The following is a 21,303-nucleotide window of genomic DNA, read 5'->3' as shown; positions in this document are numbered from 1 at the left end:
CTGCTCTGGTGGTATAGTGGTTAGAGCGTCCGCCTCGGATGCGGGAGGTAGTCGGTTCGATCCTCAGCCGAGTCATACCAAAGACTTAAAAAAAAAATAGTACTAAAAGCTGCCTCGCTTGGCGCTCAGCATTAAGAAGTTAGTGTTCGTACTGGTCGGCCTGGTGTCAGGATAATGTGACTGGGTGGGACATCATGCTACGTGTCTGCGGCATGATGCCTCAGTGCTAGACATCCCTGTAAACTAACACATTGCAGACATCGTAGCGACTTTACTGGAAAATTGTTAAAGCTACGTTAAAAATCCAACACACACACACACACACACACACACACACACACACATTTCACTAGAATTATAAATAAAATCCATTTAACTTCCGGTTCATTGATCTCCATAGAGCCAACGCAATACGTATTATAACTATTTTGTACCGCATACCTGCACATTGCTTCAATGTTCGACTATACAATACCCCGGTGAGGAATAGCGGTGTTAAGGTAAGCCGAGTTCCAAACTTAATAATTTTAACACATGCTCCATTTTATCACTTTCATTTTGTTCCCTGAGTGATATGTTTCTCTCTCTCTCTCTCTCTCTCTCTCTCTCTCTCTCAAATACCCTTAAACAATGAATTCATTTTTACTTTACTTTAAGAAAGTTCACTATAAAATGGCAGTTGAAAAGATTTCTAACTTGTTTGAAACAACCCTGTAACGTGTACATGGCAGCAAATGCACACTTGTCTATTTTATTTGTAGCCGATAAATCGTTACCAGAGCGATTTATAGATAACACTGAAGCATTAGAGTGGGTATATGAACGAAGTAAACTCTTCTTTCCAACCAAACTGCTCTGGTGGTATAGTGGTTAGAGCGTCCGCCTCGGATGCGGGAGGTCGTCGGTTCGATCCCCGGCCGAGTCATACCAAAGACTTATAAAAAATAGTACTAAAAACTGCCTAGCTTGGCGCTCAGCATTAAGAGGTTAGTGTTCGGACTGGTCAGCCTGGTGTCAGGATAATGTGACTGGGTGGGACATCATGCTACATGTCTGCGGCATGATGCCTCAGTGCTAGACATCCCTGTAAACTAACACACGCAATACGTATTATAACTATTTTGTATTGCATATCTGTACATTGCTTCAAAGTTCGGCTATAGGATACCCCGGTGATGAATAGCGGTGTCAAGGGAAGCTGAGTTCCAAACTTAATAGTATTAACACCTGCTCCTAACGATCACTTTCATTTTGTACCCTTAGTGATATGTTTGACTATCTCTCTATCTCCCTCTCTCTCTCTCTCTCTCTCTGAGTTGCCTACATATCTACATAAAATCACCACACTACCCATTATGAATCCATTGTACTAGATACCTCTGCGTTGCTTCAAGGTTGACTGATAACTATATACGGGCGAATAAAAGTGGTACAAAGTTAACTAAATATTAGAATATACTTTTATATTTAAATCTTCCATATTTAAAGATAAAATTGCTTGACCATAAATCGTTTGAGTAAACAAGATCATGTTTCAGACGTCAATTGCAAAAAAAAAAAATATATATAAAAAAAAATGACTCATGACTTAGTTTTGTTTCGGACAAACAATGCTAAGATTTCTAAAATTAGATTCGGTAGAGGGCGGGGATTTTTGAGGGTATTAACGCTTCAGCGATCATGTGTGGTGTTATGTGGGTTGAACTAATTTGGAAGCACCCAAAGGAAAAAACAGTCAAAGGATATCCATCTTCATGGTAACTTATCGAAGTAGTTGACTGGATTTATAGGTACAAGTTACACACAAACAAAATGAATGAACTAATGAATGTATCAATCACTCATTATATCTACCGATTAATAGATTGACCGATTGACCAATAGATCATTTAATCAATCCAACAATCGATCTATCGATAAACAGCTGTTTCTGTCCACCAAACAATCCATCCATCCACCTACCCATCTAATTTCCCTTAATCAGACTGAACTGCACTATTTGATCAGCAGCACAGGGGGTCAACCGACCAAACAAGGGGAGGGGGAGACAGGTGAAAAATATGACGTAAAAAGATACAAGGAACCGTTGGAATGACCAACTCATGGTAACATAAACTATATATGACACATCGTGATGTTTTTATGTGCCATAAAATGTGAATATTTGTATTTTTTTAATTCACAACATCAACAACATGCGGGGAGGTCGATCGACCTAAGGTGCGTCTGACCAAGTGAAAAAAATGACGTGAAAAAAAATACATGGAACCGTTGGAATGACCAACGCATAGTAACATAAACTATTTGTGACACATCGTGATCATTTTTGTGTGCTATAAAATGTGAATAATTTTATTCACCATTTGAACAACATGGGGGCGGGGTGAACAGATAAAATGGCGGATGGGTGTGTGTGAAAAAAAAAAACAGCAAAAGTAAGTGCCGGTGTAGTGTTAAATTTTGACCCTCGTTGAATTCTGACCCGCCAGCTCATTTTTCAACGACCGTGATCAAAATTTCACCTTAAAATCTGACCCTTTTTTTAAATGTCCTGTTAAATAACGACCCAGATGTAGTATTACATTTTGACCCTCGTTGAATTCTGATCCGGTCGGTAATTTTTCAACGACCGTGATTAAAATTTCACGTTAAAAACTGACCCTTTTTTAATGTCCTGTTAAATAACTACCCGTTCAGGTGAAATTATGACCTTAGGGTAAAATGTTCTGTTGTCAAAACTCAACGTTGATATTTGAACCACTTCTAAAATGAAATCAACTTATCACTCCTAGAGCTGTATGTCTTTCTTAATTATTTTTTTTTCTTTTAAGGAAACAATTGTGTGAAATAGAATGATGTTGTTAATCTGTCACTATCTTAATTCTCTCCGTTATACATTTTTAAAAATGTCCCAAAATGCGGAACATTTTCAAAATAGCAGAACTTTACTTTGGACAAATTGGACAAACTGATAAATGAATGACTATGTTTCACTTCGGTAAAGTCGCAAGGTTCAGCAGGGCAGGTAAACAACTGAACAGTATATATTAGCGATGATCAAGCGCGTAGCTGCCTCCAAGACCGAAAGACAGCTGCCTACACAGAATTTTGACGACTTTTTTGAATGATTTAAGTTTCACTCACGAAATACGGAAAAGAGGATTCATTGGAAGCAAAAACACAAACAAGATAGCAGCAAACTCGATTTTATTGAGTATGTTCATTAGAATTTTATGTTTCCTTTTTATTTTTACAGTATTAAAACAGTACCAAGGTTCAGAAAGTCTCAACAAGATGCATGAAATGCTGTCTCAGAGCCTCTAGATTGTAACAATGTTGCCCCGTACCCACACACACCCCACTCCTCTGGCCGTTCGAGGCTTCGCCGTTCAACATGCCTAATCATCAATCATATACTAGCTACGTCCCTGAGGATAATTATAACAGTAAATAAGAATCCGTGAATAATGAATAAACCATCTACTGTCGGTTTAAAGATTCATACTAATGAACGACTTTGTCTATTTGTTAATGTAGGTAAATCGGGTAAAATTAGGATTCTATTAAATGAAACTGCAGGTTATATATATATATATATATATATATATATATATATATATATATATATATATATATATATATATATAAGAATTAACGTTCATTTGAAAGTTTGTGATAGATCAATTGCCTAAGCGGTTCAGCAGCGTATTATTTACAAAACCATATATATATATATATATATATATATATATATATATATATATATATATATATATATATATATATATATATATATATATATATATATATCTGTTTAGTATGTGTATAAGCGTTCGAATCCCAGTGAGGGTACACTTTTATTAATTTATTTCAAATCGAATTTTGAAGTATTGATATCCAATTTGTTCAAACGTTTTCTAGTTTTTAATGTATTTTTGGGAAATGCATATTATTTTATTTTCATAAACATTCTGCATTTTAAATTACAAAATAATATTCAAGCGATACGACAAAAAAAGCGTGGCGATGTAACTCTTGTTAGACCTAATATGCCGTGTATGTTTTTGAAGTGACCGCGCCTTCGCTTGCGGTTTATATATACGTGCATTTAAGAAATTTTGATACGATCTTAAAATTGCACACCGGTACTCTTAAAATCGATAATGCTAACTGTTTTGTCATGATATTACATCAAATAAAAATCTCAGATATGCATCGGCATGTATTATGTATTATATATTTTTATTTAAATCATATCGATTGGGAATCGAACCAATGACCCCTTCTTGATAGATAAGATTTTAAAAAGCTTACAATGGCATGCATTTTAATGCGAATCATTTCAGCTGATATCAATATACATGGGTATAACTTGTCTCCCTATAAATACACCAATGTTTATAACGGTTATCATTTAACTATCGGCGGACAATACAGAGAAGCAGAGATCAATTGGCAATGTTTACGTTTAGACCAAATGCAAACAATATATATATATTGATTTTAAAAATATACATTTCTTAATTTTATTACAAGAAAAACGTAAAACCTGCGGCCGTAAAATATCGCTAATTTAGCAGGATTTACCTATATTAACAGATTTCCAAATATGGCTTCCTTCACTTGGAATTAAATTATATTGTGCTTGGGTAGCGAACATTCCATTAATCTTTTAAATTCTGACGAATACAATTGGATAGTTGGAAGCAATCAAGTTTCCAAAAGCAAACAAAATCTCTTAAGTTTTTGCTACATATAAACTAGTATTGTGTGTTATTTGTTCAAAATCCCTCAATATGTAAGGGTGATATGGAGCGGAAACCAAATATATAGTCTATTGGACCTTTGATCACAAAATATCACATTTAGCATGAACCGACAAGACTGGAATCGGCTCTCTGAGCATAATCTCAATATTGTGCAAATTTATGCCAAGTAATTTCAACATCCATCGAGACGTAAGGAATATATGGACCGGTCATGAACTATATTCAATTTAACATCAAAATATTATATTGACCTTAAACCTACGTGGCTGAAACTTGTGCTCTGCAAATCGTCTCGTGATGATGAACATTTTAAACCAAAAGCACTACGTCTCCCCATTCTTTGGGGGAGATATAATTTGACAAAAATATTATAAATGCTTGAATACAGCTATAGAAACGTCATCTTTTTCCCCATGTTAAGAAATATTGCTTTAAAACACCGGGTACGCTAGTTAGTTGGACTGAAAGGTGAAAAATAAAAAAAAAAGCAAAAAAAAAAAAAACATAGGAAGCAAGCAAACAAAAAATAACAAATAAACAATTTGAATTGGCATTCTTTTATTATGTTCGATAAACGCTTTATTTACAGAACTGGCAGACAAGTTGGAATCTGAAAACTAAGAAAAAAACGGTAAATAATTCAATTCAAAAGCAAGCGTTTTGAACTAATCGACCTAAATGGACGTTAAGTTCGAAATTTAAATGATAGCTTCAACTGTAATATTTCTTCAATAAACAGTATTATTGTCACTACAAAGAGCAAGGCAATGGCTTGTACAGTTGCAAATTGCTAAGGATTTATAAATGTGATTCTGTATGTAAATTTTTTTTATTTTATTGGTTCACTTCTGACAAAACTTCAGCATTTGGTGTCCTACGTTTCACATCTGTTGAAAAGCTGACAATTAAAACAGTAAGTCAAGAAAGTTATCATGGTCACATAGCAGATTAAAAACGTTAGGGTCAAATTCCTTCACGGCATCTTCGGTAGCAGCAGAAAGGGCGAACAACCTCTAATTGGTACACTCGTATTTTTGCAAAATAAGCCCACCTGGAAAATCGCAAAAAATCGCGATTTTTCTTAGCATCCGGCGTGAGACAACCCTGTTCGCAGAACTTAATAGACTCAAATTTGACTTACTGTCTATCGCTGATCGCGAAAAAATCTCAAAAAAATCAGCGATCGCGTCGGTGTCAAGTTGGAGGCAGCACCCTCTCTGCTGCTATGAATTAAAAAATTGTATCAAGACCGACTCGGTATCGTGCTCGAAGATCATTTAAATTTATTGTTATAAATCCATCCGGGGATAACTGAGCCTGACTAAATAAATTTTTGAACTTAATTATGTCCATATCACCGCTGCAACAAGTCTGATGAATATTTCGTAACGTGTGAGTGTCAACTCCGTTAAACACATCAAGAATATTACAATTATCTCTGATCACTTTTGGTATTTGTGTATACCGCTGGGTTACATAAATCACATCAGTGTTTTTTTGTCTGCCTCGAGAAAATATTCTAGCTCTGTTGGACTGTTTGTCCAGCATTACATCATCGTACATGACTAAATTGTTAATAAACCCATCAATATCATCAATACTTGGCGCTTCATCGATATCAGTGATAAATTCAACAACATCGTCTTCGTTTTCATTTAACGATTTTGCTTTTTCATTAAAATCTTTAAGTACATCATAGCACCGCTGGTCATCTACAGACGGGGCAATCAAATACAACTTATAACACTTCATCCACTTCATTATCAAACTGAGTAGCAGTTGTGTCTTACCACTTCCAGATAGACCTATGATAATCATACGAACAGAATTTGGCAGCGCAGCATGATGCTTGACTGGTTCTCGTTTTCTTTTGCAGAAAAGTCAGTGATTTCCATGTTATAGAAATATATAAAAAGAATATGGATTTATATTGTGTGAAATGCAGGGCGCGTACCCCAACATGTGATCTAACAACTATTAGAACAAAAAATAACAGATCACCGGTTACGGGTAAGTGTGAACGATGCGGTACAAAGAAATTTAAATTTATTCCCGCACAGTCGGGTTTAAAAAAAAACGAGGAGGTGATATTGCAGCACAATTAATAAAGTTACCCGGGGCTCCGTGGGCTAAATACCCAGGAGAAAAACATCTCCCAGGATATAATTATTGTGGTCCTGGAAACCGACTTGATATCAGACTTGACAGCCAAGATCAACCAAAACTAGGTGAGTATCCGATAAACGCTATTGATAAAGCGTGTCACGCTCATGATGTAGCTTATAAAGGTAAAGATCTGCAGCACAGACACATAGCAGATGTAAAATTAATTCACGCGCTAAATTCCATTACGAATAAATCCTTCAAAGAATCATTGGCTAAGTGGTTAGCAAAATCCGCAATGAATGGTAAATTAGCGCTAGGTTCTGGTAATTAATTATAAATGAAATCGATTTATTATTCCTCAAGAGGATACTGGAAGGGTAACGCAGCGATTAGTAAACTCGCCGAAGCAGCAACGGTTACACATGTTACTGCTAAAAAATGATTATCCCGACAGGCAATATGGCAAATTTATCTACCACCACCTAAGCAAATTCACTTTGCACATTTTGATGTTAGTGTTCCTAATGAAGTTCACCAAGCTTATATATTATTTTTACCACATGATACCATTAAAATTGGTAGACGTCAAATAACGTAAATACGCGTTAACTGTCGTTGATGTTGCAAGTAGATATAAAGAAGCAGAGCCGTTGTCAACAAAGACAGCTGCTGAAGTTGCTTCTGCGTTTAAACGAATTTATCAGCGTGGTGGTCTACGATGGCCACAGCTCTTACAAGTTGATCGTGGCAAAGAATTTCAGGGTGCAGTATCATCGCTGATGAAACAACATAACGTCACCATCAGACGAGGACATACTGCAATTCACCGCGATCAGGCAATTGTTGAACGATTTAATCGAACACTTGCTGAGCGGTTATTTGAATATCAATACGCGAAGGAATTCATTCAAGACAAGATATCTCGCGAATGGGTTGCAAGATTACCAAGTGTGATAGCCGCGCTAAATAATGAAATAACTCGAACAACTGTGGTGAAACCAGTTAATGCAATCAAAAGGGCGCGTATAACAATACAACGACGTGATTTTTCAACACAGCTAGTGCTGGGCTGACTCTGGACACTGCAAGATAACCAAGTTCGACCAGTCGATACGATCATCAACGATCCAAACAACTGTATCTTTAATAGTTAATCCTTGAGATGAGTGAATCGTCATTGCGTATCCTAGCGTCCACGGAGATTCGTCAGCATGTATCGCATCCTCAACAACACTGACATCAACTGCGACAATATCATTTAATACGAGATTATGTTTCCTTGACTCGGTCTGTCCTGGTATATCAACGTCGATATTCTGTCGTCGCGTATCAGCTGGTCTATAACACAATGGTACACGTAACGCTGGACATTTTTCCTTGTGTAACTGAAATAACCGCCGCTGAAGTGTGTCTCAGGCTATTTTTCTACTTGCCATTATCAAATCATTTGGTCTCCACGTATCCCAAAAGTCGTTCAAGGAAGTTTCTGAAATTATTTTATGCGTTATTTCACACTGAATTTTTTTCGGTTGTAGTCTGATTAATTTTTTTTAATTCTCTTAATTCTGCATCAAGAGATCTATGATCATCAGTTATCTCCTCGTAATAATCTACAAAATTCTTTAACCAATCATGTGGAGATGGTCCAATAAACGGAGGTGGTTGACTGTGATCGCCGCACATTATCACAGCTGTATTTTTCAATAACAACCAATCGAGAAATGTTTTTAATATTTCCAACGACACTGTGCACACGTCATCCCAAATGATGATCTTTAGAATATATTTCTCTCCCATTCAATCGGGAATCCATGTGCCGCCGCTGTATTTGGAAAAACTATGATAAGTACAAGAAATAACTCCTCGTTGTTTCATCACCCTGGCAAGTCTGTGTGTTGGTGTTAGCACAATCATATCATCGTGTTTCTGTCGAAATAATTCGATTACCCGAGTTGTCTTACCAGAACCACCCGGTCCGTTCAAATAAACCATCTTGTGTCTGGATACTGGATCATACACGGATGGCTCCGACGATAATTCTGATATCTGATCGCTGCGATAACTATCTTTAACCGCAACATTCGCGGATTTACAATAACAATGTAACATTTCTTGTTTTATTCTCCACGAACCCCATAATACATTAGTGCTTGTAAACCAAGCTAATAATTCTGAATATTGTTTATCGATATAAAATGAATCCGTCGCAACTCTGACTGCAGTGTCAGGAAATCTATTTATCACCGATAGCAAATTTATAGAAACATAAGCGAGCATCGAAGATCTTAGATGTGCATACTGAGGAGATTCTCCATCAATGTAACTTACAATTGTGCCCAACTTTTTCCCGTCAGACAAGTAAACGTTTCTCGGGTCACAAAATATATTTCTCGCAGCGGCATCAGCAGTTATAAAATCTAATTCAACATCATCCATAATCAATCTTGCACAATGCCGTTTATGATCATATGCACCACCTTGAGTAAATTTACCGATTATTCTTCTACTGAGATCTTTTGCTATTTTTTCACTGTTGCTGAGTTTATTCCTGAGAATATTAGGAGTATTATCGACGATGACATCAATAGGAATATTTGGACATTCTCGCTTATATTCTTCAATGACCTCATCTACACTGATACGCTCCGGTGTTGGTAACCAAACCAAAGTCTGCGCCCAATATGAAATAATTGCCTTGCTGACCGTCAAAGATATAAATATTTTATTGTCGATCATATATCGTAATAACACTATTGGTGCCCAACGTTTTTCCGAGAAGTGTCTACCAAACCAAACCTAACAGCACGGATGAAGATTCTTAGCGAATTCAAACGACACTACACGAGCAAATCAAAACAATTAGTTAATAATTGCTCAGTATTTTCTGAATATCTTTCCGCGAGTTTTCTCATTGCGTGTTGGAGAGATTCTTTACGATATAAATCGCCGTTAGGTCTTACAAATTGATTGTATTCTTCATCTTCAGAACTCTTAAACAGCCATACTGATATAGGATCGTTTTTACTTATCTGTTAAAATCAAACATTTCTCTCACAGAGTCCTCTGGGGAGTAAAATCTCACGACACGATCTCGTGGAAATATTGTTTCAGCGGCGGTCCAAGCGTGAGCGTTATGATCAATAATTTCAATTGGTGTCCCATTTCCTTTATTCGGTGATTCATAGAAAGCCTCTCCGGTTAACGTTTTTAGTTATTTGAAATTTTAATTTACTTGATGACTCAGCGACATCATTTATTGACGCTTCTGTATCCTTAACCGATTCGGCCCACTTCGCTATTTTTTCACGTCGCAGATCAGTTAAACCGTTCCACGCTTCGCATTTTTAAAATGTTCTGTTACTCGCTCGGCTACACAATTTAACGATGAAAATCTCATTGGGGCAAGATCATTCATGTTAGGTTTTTCATTTAGCTGATAAATTCCATAATTAACCGCAGTCACAGGATACGATCGAGCGTAATATGGTCTGTCAATCGCAGTCAACATTCCTGGTTTGGAATCTTTACTTAATACAGCGCTTTTTCCATTAGCAAGGACAGGGTCATGTTTGTCACGGAGAATCCACGTATCGGAATCTGCTTGCACAATTAACTTTATTCTGAAAAGATATTTCTGATTAAGGTAATCGATAATCGTTTTCGCTCGTGTATCGTTCATTGTAGCATCAATGACAGAGTCATTGCGTATAACTGTGAATGTCGACCACACATGAGATGCTCCATCATCACGAAATTCTTTTTTGGTATCCCTGATAATATTAATCAGATCAGCCAGAGCTCGCCTCCGCGAGTCAGGGGTTAGTCTGTCAAGATCGAATCTAGACGCTTTCCAGGGCTGGATTGCAGATAATCTCTCAAACTCATCCATATATAATTAAGACAAACATTTAAATAAAAATATTATATATAATGAATCAAGTACGAAATCAATGTAAATGGCTAATGGTGGGATCATTGACTCCCTGTAACAAATCCTGTATAAAAGAATTCTGCGGACAACATTTGCAGTGCGTTCGTAATGGAAGCTTAGGACCAATACCATGTCTTTGATGTGGTGTCGGAGTCCGGGGACAAACACGGCTATGTGCTCGTTGTGGTATTAAGCAATATAGAGAGTTAAAACGTTATTATGATAAAAAATTAATGACAGTGACAGAGTTATAAAACATGAGGAGGATTATTTAAATAAGTTCTCAGACAAATTATAATTTAAACAAACACATTATATATAAATGAACCAAGAATTTGTGAGAACTACGAAGCAAATTGTGATGGTGTAGTTAGAAATTGTAGGTCAAAAAACCAGTTGGTTTTGTTAACAATCACGGTTATCTTATGTTTGGTGTTGGGAAGAAAAAATATCTCTGTCATAGATTCGTATTTGAGGTTTATCACGGAGTGATCAAAGATCATCTTGTGATCGATCACATCAACAATATAAAAACCGATAATTCTTTATCCAATCTAAGAGCTGTCACGCAAAGCCAGAATTGTAAGTCTGTTAATACTGGCTGTAATGATAAGAGCGCCAAAGCAGTTGTATCCATAAATTTAGATACTGGCGAAGAAAGAATATTTCAATCAATGAATTCAGCTGGCAAATATTTTGACATTTGCATGCCTTCAGTACGAAAAGTTGCAAAAAATATATATAAATCCGCATTCTCAAGTAAATATAACGAAAATATTTTTTCAAATATCATTAAGAGAGATAACCATGTAGTACTTACTACTTATTTATTTATTATTGTCAAAGGGGCCCCGAGTGGCCGAGTGGTCTAAAGCGCTGTCCGTTACGGATCACTGCCATCTCACCTCTGTCTGCGCCGGTTCGAGTCTCGGATTCAGCCAATGTGGGTATGTGAGAAAGCTTGCCAGTAGCTTCTCGTGGGTCGGTGGTTCTTTCCCGGGTTTTCCCGGGTTCTTCCTCCACCATTAATACTGGCCGCCATGCATAGCCTATCGTGTGCTGAAAAATGGCGTTAAACCCCACAACAACAACAACAACAATTATTGTCAAAATTTTCCATTTACATACTACTTCTTTTTCGACTTGAAACAAGGAAGATAATTCCGTAACGTAGCTTTCTCCGTAGTTGTAGTCGTAATTAACCACCTACGTCGTAATTAATTAATTAATTATCTACGTCGTAATTAATTAATCAACTATCTACGTCGTAATTAATATCAGTAATGTAACTAGAAAGATATTTATGGTTTCTAACTCACAAACAAAAAAAATAACTATGGTTACACATTGCACAACAGGAGTTATTTTTAGATGCGTTACAAGATACATGCATTTTTTGAGACCCAATTTTATCAAGGCATATCTATATTTTGTTCAAAAACCGCTGTTATATCTATCTTGAGTGCAGAAATATATATATTTACGGTGTGTTCAGAAACCGATCTGTGGGTAACTACATAATAATTTCTGAAACATTTTGTCTCAAGAAACAAAAGTCTCAGTTAGTTTGAAATTTATTCTTGATAACAGTGGATTATGACATCGTAGATAGACCGGATTGATCGGTTCTTGTATAATCAGAAATCCGGGTGGTTCTTTCGGTGTGAATGAATAAAGAATAAATCCCTGCTGCGCTTGATTTGACATTGTTGTGTCCGTGCTGTAACTTCCATCAATGGCATCACACACAATATTGACCTCGACCACAGAAGTTATATTTACGATTTTCGGGATACATGTCGCCCTTGCCCTTTTGAATTATTATTCTGCCGGAGAATATTTGCCGGTGGTAGTGTTTTTCTCCACTCGGCAAGTATATCAGAAAAGAACTGATCAATGATATCGTTGGTTAATTTTCTTAACTCGGCTGCGTTATACCCAGGGAATTTAAAATTTGGAAGATCAGCTTCTGTTATCGTATGTTGGAAGAAAAAAAATTGTTTATACCGATCCTCGCTGGTGTCCACATAATCCATTATTGCATGGACTATTCGCTGGTTAAGATATTCCATATCGGATACAAGCTGATTTAATATTTCTGTCCGCGTGATGATTTCTTTGCGTGAGCTTGTTATATCAAAAAGATGTTCTTGAAAATATTGACGAAGCTTTTCTAGTTGTTTTTTGTGTTCTTGTTTAATGATTTTAAAATTTTCAGTAATATCTTTTTCCGTAATAAATGTAATTTAATATCCACCATCGAGGGATTGTTTATAAAAATTCCAAGAGGATCCTTCTTCTGCATAAATAGTACCAAAAACACTACCAAATGTTGCATTTTTGATTTCAAGTATAATGTTGTTGGCATAACGGAATAAGTTCGTGGTATGATTGCTTGTCCATGGTATAATCAGACTTTTTCGGTTCTGGTGGACCCTGATATTCCGAAGCAATTTCAGGCCATCCTAACACTGTTCTTATCGATAACTGATATATATCCACGTCGTAGTCCGGAGAGTTTATCTCGATTGCGGAAGACAGCGTTGGTTCGTGAGCTGTTATTGCTATTTTTTATTCTTTTCCTGTGATATTTTTATTCAACGTTGTAATTCCTCATTGATTTCTTCGATTTGATAAGCCCCGGTTGGTATTCCAACAACGTTCCAGTCGGGTGTACCATCTGGTTTATTTTTATTTGCAACGAATCATTTGCTGGTAATCCACCAAATGATTTTGATCTGATATTGGGCCAACTGTGGTATACTCGCAACCGTGCTAGCGCGATCTCGCTTACCGGAATCGCAGTTGGAAAATTAATACTGAATTCAGGCATGGTTGAGCTTACTGTTATCATCGGGGCCCCGACTGGCCGAGTGGTCTAAAGCGCTCACCGTTCCGGATCACTGCCATCTCACCTCTGTCTGCGTGGGTTCGAGCCCAAAGCTCGGCTAGCGTGGGTATGCGGGAAAGCCATGTATAGATTATCTTGTGCTGAAAAATGGCGTTAAACCCTAGAACAACAACAATAACAACAACTGTTATCATCGTGGTTTTTGGCGGAGTTGTATTTGCGTTTAGCTGCTGAGTAGCTCCGATGGCATTGCCATTGTTATTTATTATCTTCGTTTTCAAATGGCCGTACGATTTCCATAATTACACTTAAGTCATCGTTGTATTGAAAAATAATTGGGTGCGATAGTGTTTCATCGATGACGGATTTTTTTTAGCTCGGCTATCTTACACCCTGCAAGTTTAAAATCAGACAGCGACACTTCTGTTATCTTGAATTCATCTAAAAACTTTTGTTTGTCATCGTCGACGCAATCGATTATTGCTCAAATTGCTCGCGAGTTAATATATTCCATGTCGTATGCAAGTTGATTTAATATTAAAATTTTCCTGACGACGCTGTAGTGATCGGGGAAACTCTTTCGTAGCCACACTAGTTGTGCTTTATGTTCTTGATTAATTTCATCGAAGAAGTTCATGATTTGACGTAAATTAAAGGATACATAGTTAGTTATTCTTCCTTGTTTTCGTTCGGAAACAAAATCCCACTCTATATAGTTCTTGTTGTAGTTGAAGTTAAAATAACTACCCAACGTTGCATTTTTTATATCGAGTAAAGATTGTCTGTATTTCAGGTTGACATCATGGTATGACGTTGTGCCTGTGATCTCAGGGTCGATAAATCTTACTGCTGTCGGAGCGGTCATTATTCATTTTCGTTGTTTTCAAATTGTGGACTTCATCGTATATCTTAACCATTAACGCGAATTCGGAATCTGATATTTTTTCACCGTTGAGGCTGATGGAAATCGTACGGCGACGATAATTTCGAGTACGCGTCCGTGGCTGTGTTTAGCCGTGTGACAACGTCGTGTAGTTTTGTGCTCGTGCACGTGGATATCTTTTTCGCGATAATATTAAAAGCGCCGGCGATTGCAGTTGATGATGAAACGCATATTGTTACTGCTATTGCAGTTGTTACTGGCGTTAGCGCCGCCAATATTACTCCAGTGGACGCAACTAACGCGGATACCGACATCGATGACAGCTGCACGCCGTTTATATTTTTCTACTTTTGTTGCGTACTGGTCAATGATGATTTGTAACTCTGATTGCCATTCGCGCACTTGATCGTATTGATATTGCTGGACATCTAATGTTGTTGTTGACGCTGTCATTGACTTCGTCAGGGCCATTATTATTTTACGCGGTAACTAATTGAGGTGTTTCAGCTACAAATTCTAGACACCACCAGTGAGATGTCGCGGTTAATTTCTTATCGACTGCTTCCAGTATAAATGTTTCTTCGGTTCCGCTATTTAATATGATAGTCACAACCCCGGAAAACTTGTCGGTGGAATGCCGCCGTGGATATGTTGTGAATATCTCAAATTTTGCAGCACTGAATACAGACAGCCTATACACAACAGTGACTGTTGCGGTATATTTGATAGTATTATTTTGCTTTGACCATGTTGCGAATCCAATATCAACGACAGATTGCTTAACTAAATCAAGATGTTCCAGCGAAAAGTAATAAATCGGATACAACGATGTAGAATCTAACTGCGATATTTGCAAACCAGTATCAATATTTTGATCACGTCCCATAAATGTCATCAAACGACGATATGCGCGTGCTACATAATTTTGATCAAAATCCAATAATATATCGTAGGAAGGTCGTTGATGTCCATTTATTCTTAAAGATACTTCAGAGACATCAAGTTTGTCAAATACCATTCGGTTCTTTCTTGATTGTTTAATCGTGCCGCATCTTGAAGAGCAACAAAGATATGCCTTGGTGCAGAAACACCTTGCTGTGATGATATATGCCAAGTAAATACACCATCAACGGGATTTTTGATTACTATCGGTAGTTGTTGTTAGCCATGATAATATTGATTTACCGCCTTGATCCATAAAAGAAAGTAGCCGCTGTTCTTCAGCGAGTGATGGAGTCATTACCGGCATCCACAGAGTTTAAATAATATTACTTTACCATCAGCAGCGCCATTTTCTCGGGAGATAGCATTATTATCTCCTTTTCGATGAAGAACAATTGTATGCTTTTCTCCAAAAATGACTTTTCTGACATTTCTGCAAAATCCAAATATGTGAGATAGTACTATTGCACATGAAAATCTTCTACGATCACCTTTTAACATTAATTTACGGGTAGCAAAGCCTAAATTATAATTAGGGTTCTGACTTTGTAGCATCAAAAATGCGCCAGCTGGTCTATCTATCGCACCAGCAGGTTGTGGGTCAGTCGAAGTATTACGCTTGACTTGTACGAGACGAAATTGGTTGAAATCAGGATGTTCAGAATTATCCTTGGCGAACATGATAGTCGGACCAGCTGATCTAGTATAATCGTCTGAATACCTTGCCAGACCTATAATCGTTGTAGCAACGTCGACATTGTCTTGGATTGTCTCAATTTCTTTTCCATCGATCATGTATATAGCACTTTTGAATAACGCCATGATGCCATTATTAACAAAGCCAACTTTGACATTAGCTCCGTATGGTGTATTAGGGGCGACGGTTGTTACAAGTTCACCTGTGACTTCAATAAATGCTTCAGCGGGCAAGAAATATCTACTTGTATCCTGAACTCGTGATTCAATTCGTCCACGTTGATTTGGCGATACTGTTTCATAAGAATAATACTGATAATCACGCACAGACTCATCCTTGAGTACTGGTGCATCCATGTCAAACGCTGGGTCAGATGTTCGTTTAAACATTTTATTATAATTTGTTATCTTCTAAAACGAAGACCAATTCCTGATATCAGACTTGTATTTATTTGTTCAGCCCCTTGATTTATCAGCGCTGCTAGTTTTTGATTTGCGGCTTGATTTATTACTTTACTGACATTTGTGGGCATCACTTCAGTGCTTGGTAATTTCACTGGTTGTGGCTGGACCGCTTTTGGTCTGCGTGTTAATCGTGCTAGTCTGTCCTTGATTGCCAAGAACACTTTACTGGCAACATTACCAATAGCACCAGGAACTTTATCTCGAACAACGTCAATAGCTTTCATTGATAATTGTTTTGCGATCGGTACTGCTTTGGGGGCTATCCTTTTGAATAAACCCTGAACAACATCACTGAGTCCATCTCCGTAAGCTGCTTTATAGGTTGGTAATCGTGAGTTTATCACCCTAACCGCTACAGGCCCACGATGAGCATTATGTATAATCATCTCATTTGTTATTGTTGTTTCTAATCGTAAAACAGCTAGTCACTATGATAGTCATCAACGATTTCATCAATGAGTTCCCGATAAACATTAATGTCCATGATACCACCTTGAAATAATCGTCGACAGATATGAGTTGTTTCATTAATTATTTCCGGAGAATTATTTCCTGCTCCTGCTCGTTTTCCTCCTATGAGAACTTCTAACCGTTGCACGTCATCAAGGATATTGTTAGGAACAAGACCACTTCCCAAACCACTACCAGTAGGGACATCGTGAAACTCTTCTTCTTCTGGAGGTTGTGGTCGAGTAGTTCGTTGTTGCTTCGCTTTATTTATATCTTGTTTAAATTTTACACACCCTGGATCGTTCATATTAACAAGCGAATCTTTAGAAGCAAAATATAATAAAGGAAGCCACTCATTAAGTTTTTTTTTTTAACAAATTTAGATTTCAGATAATTTTTTCTAGAATCATAATCATGTGCAGCAATATCGATTAATTTATCCCGGTCAGCAAAAGTATTAAGAGCTTCATCGATAAATATTTCTGCAGGTGATGGTTTGGAAGACTTAGGTTGAGGTTCGGGTTGAGATTTTTGTCGTTTTATTTGCTGCAGAGGTGGTGGAAGTTGGTAAGACTCTTGCTCAGTGGCGAATAGGGAGGTGGTGGCTGTTGAGGTTGTGATCTGTATTCTTTATCAAGTCTTTGTATTTCCTTTACAAAACTCACAAATTTTGGATCATTATTTCTGGCTTGTTTTTTGTTGTAATACACACGATATATCCTTCTGATGAAATTATCATTATTCACGGTAGCATACTCTGGTTTTAAAATCCTGTCTTTTTGAGTTATACTTGCTAATGTTGCAGTGGGTACATTTTCTTCTTTAATTTCTTTGAGCTGCTTAATAACACCTTCGTTAAATTTTGCAAACAATTCAATATTTTCTTTTATTGGTTTGGGTTTAGGCGCAAGTTTATTTTTCACGTCCGCAAATTCAGTGGGAATTTTGCTGATGCCTTCAAGTATTTCTTCACCGACGGGAGGAGGCTGAGCTGCAGCTATATCAATTGGAAGATCTCGTAAATCTTTTCTGGTTTTTAGTTCTCGCTGCTATATTTTTCAGTCTGCTCAGCGGTTTGTTTTAATACTGAAAGAATATCCTCCTTTTTCTCCTCATCCTTAATATCTCCCCATATAGCTTTTTTCAGTAACCGATGCAACTTTTTCACTAGCTTTTGCAATGGGTTTAAATAACTGTTCTGTACCCGAAGCAAATTCAACTTGTGCTTCTTGACGTTCTTGAAGTTTTTGTCTTACAGAATCACGAACGGAAGAAATGTTTTCATTGCTTCTAGTCGCTCTCCAGCTAATCTAGCGGAATGTGCTTCTCCGTTATTTGCCATTATTGATATAATAATGATTTAATTCATAGCAGCAGAGAGGGTGCTGCCTCCAACTTGACACCCACGCGATCGCTGATTTTTTTGAGATTTTTTCGCGATCAGCGATAGGCAGTAAGTCAAATTTGAGTCTGTTAAGTTCTGCGAACAGGGTTGTCTCACGCCGGATACTAAGAAAAATCGCGATTTTTTGCGATTTTCCAGGTGGGCTTATTTTGCAAAAATACGAGTGAACCAATTAGAGGTTGTTCGCCGTCTCTGCTGCTTCGGTTCCTGGAATTTTATAGTGCGCATCCTTATATTTCTGTACATAGACAGTATCCGGGCACTCTCTCATTTCTTGAAGTATTTTTTCATCATTATAGTTGTTGACAAGAGCAGCTTCGAGTGTTTCGGCAGAGACATATTTCCAGTATTTCTCCGGAGCATATTTGCGTATAGGAACGTAAGGTGGTCTGCTGCAGAGGTTTTGGAATTCGCAGTCTTCAACATCTAATACTGGCTCATAATGGTCATTCCGGTGTAATATGTACATTCTACTTTCTGAGGTAGAATATATTGGAGTATACTTGTTCCAAGAACAATTATGCTCTGTTCTGTACGTGCAATACACGTAAACGTTCGTGTTTAACATTCTTGCAACAGCTCTTATTTCCACACCCGTACCCCATTTTCCGTCTTCCCACATCTGTGTTTGATTTAAATATTGTGTTAAAGTTTTATTAGTGTATTGTTCAAATGTTCTGCTGTTCGTTGTCATGTATTCTATAACCTTCTGTCTGATCTCAGCATAAAAGGTCTGAACTCCAAAACTGATGTAGCTAAAAGTGCGGAACAAGCAATTTACAGTCACCTCTCATCTGCGCATGTTTTACTGGACTTGCACTGATGCTCATATGTCTGGTAGGAACTGGCTTGTGATAGTTCTTGACTTTAAGACCAAAAAGTCTTGACTTTTCCTTTTGCCAATTTTCACTGGGTGGATCAAAAACAATACTTGATGGATTTGGAAAATTACACGAGTGGCTTACACACTATTGGAATAGTATTTGTCCACATGTATAACTGGACTAGATTTGATCATTCATCTGTGCGCTCTGTCGTTTCTGGGCGTAACGTCTTCCGGTGAGGTTTCGCGTACCCCGCCACTTTCCACCTTTCCTTGCCCGGACATACTTAGAATTAATAAGTGCGACATTCGCACATAAAAGTGGGACTGCGGTGGCATCATTCCGGCAGTCCCGACCAACTGAAAATCCTGACCTTCAGGACTGAACCGGGCGCGAAAGCACCAGCTGCATAGGCGACCTTAATTCTTATCAGTCAGACAGTATCAGTCTGCTCAGGTAGCTATTCATGATCATCATTCAGACTCACTCAGCAGACGTCAAGCAAGCAACATCGGAGCGCCAAGCAGTCGAATGTGGAAGAGGAGGGAGCTGTGCTAACCAGCACACTAAGAAGCGGAGGAGAAGGGAGTGGAGCAAGCTGCCGCACATGGACCATGACTATCCAACAAAATAGCAGAAAGGAAGCGTGGTCCTAACATGTGCTGGCAGCACACGGAGACCCAGCTACCTACCGCACAAGATGCAGACTCTCCTAGCCACCCATCGACGTAAACACCAAGCTTTGATTGGCGCCACATTAGTGTGCATTAACACGCACCGAAAAGCGCAAGCCTGCAGGGAACGGCGGACCTTGCCTGTGGTATTTCTAGTTTTGACCACGGATGAAGAGCTGCCACACCGCACCAGGACCATAATCGGGAGAAGGCTGGATTTCCCGGGACTCGGTATGAAAAGGCCAAGCAACCTATCAATTGCCTGGGTGAATGTATTGGTTTTCACTTTGGCTTGAAAACCATTTTGACTATATCTTTATGTTGTAGTTCAGATTTGATCCTTTTGTTTCCACCATCAAAATTTACTCCAGTTGTAAATATGCGTGATATCAAATGTTTTATGAGTCATTTTGACTTAACTGATTGGTTTTGGTTTGAAATAGAATGTACACTCTGTACACAAAATTCTAACTTGTCCGATGACATCATGAAATTGTATAACTTATTTGATTTGGCAAATTGCACAGGTGGCTTACACATTATTGGATTCTTATTTATATGTCCATTAGTACAACTGGACTGAATTTGAAAATTAAGTACGGTCTGGCGTTTCGGGGCTTTGATGACATCCATAGCGTTTGTGCCATGGTTGACACCTTTGACTTAGTATAGGTGGACTGAAACTGAACAAAAACTGGATCAAGGTGCAAGAAAAATTTAGATCGATGGGACATGCTAACTGGATACCAGACTATGAAAAGAAGAAGAAAGGAATCATTGACAAAGTGAGGAGATGGTGGAAGAACTGGAGAAAATAGAAGAACCCAAAGGCCCTTTTCAGGGCCACTCATATGCCTCGAAAAGATTTGCTCACTTTGCCATATGTGTATGAACCCAATAAATCTTGTCCCTATAGTGGCACAGGGGGATCTTGTAATGCTCATTCCCATTGTCCCTATCCATCTGTGCCCTATACGGGCCCAGGGTGTATTTCCTTCCCTGGTCTCATATACCCTATAAATCTTTGCCCCAAACAAGCCCAGGCTGTTTTTCCTTCCTTGGCCTCATATGCTCTATAACTCTTTGCCCCAAACTAGTCCAGGCTATTTTTCCTTCTTTGGCCTCATTTGTCCCAAAGTGCCCCCATTCACTACTCAGACAATCCTAAATGGAAAAAAGCAACACAGGTGAGTATGTGTAGGTATTCGGTGCAAGTATGCCAATGTGCAGTTATATTATCCCCTTAACTTGTAACTACACAACAAGCAGCGGGAGTGGGGTGGCAGAACGAAAAAAATGGCGACCGC

At 38.0% G+C, this 21,303-nt stretch overlaps 1 protein-coding gene across 2 annotated transcripts in view; it reads left to right on the top strand.

Moving 5' to 3' along the window:
• Positions 1–451: 451 nt before the first annotated feature.
• The window catches only part of LOC149772879 (uncharacterized), a 103,550-nt gene continuing 82,698 nt past the window's right edge, over positions 452–21,303 (top strand). For both annotated transcript variants that reach the window (XM_089947162.1, XM_089947161.1), the window contains exon 1: positions 452–500. The gene's annotated coding sequence lies outside the window, so the exon portion shown is untranslated. The remainder of the gene's footprint in view (positions 501–21,303) is intronic.

Source organism: Sinohyriopsis cumingii, unplaced genomic scaffold (genome assembly GCF_028554795.1).
Source record: "Sinohyriopsis cumingii isolate HCF-2022 unplaced genomic scaffold, ASM2855479v2 utg001050l, whole genome shotgun sequence".
Lineage (NCBI taxonomy): Eukaryota > Metazoa > Mollusca > Bivalvia > Unionida > Unionidae > Sinohyriopsis > Sinohyriopsis cumingii.
This window is presented reverse-complemented; position numbering and strand designations above follow the sequence as displayed.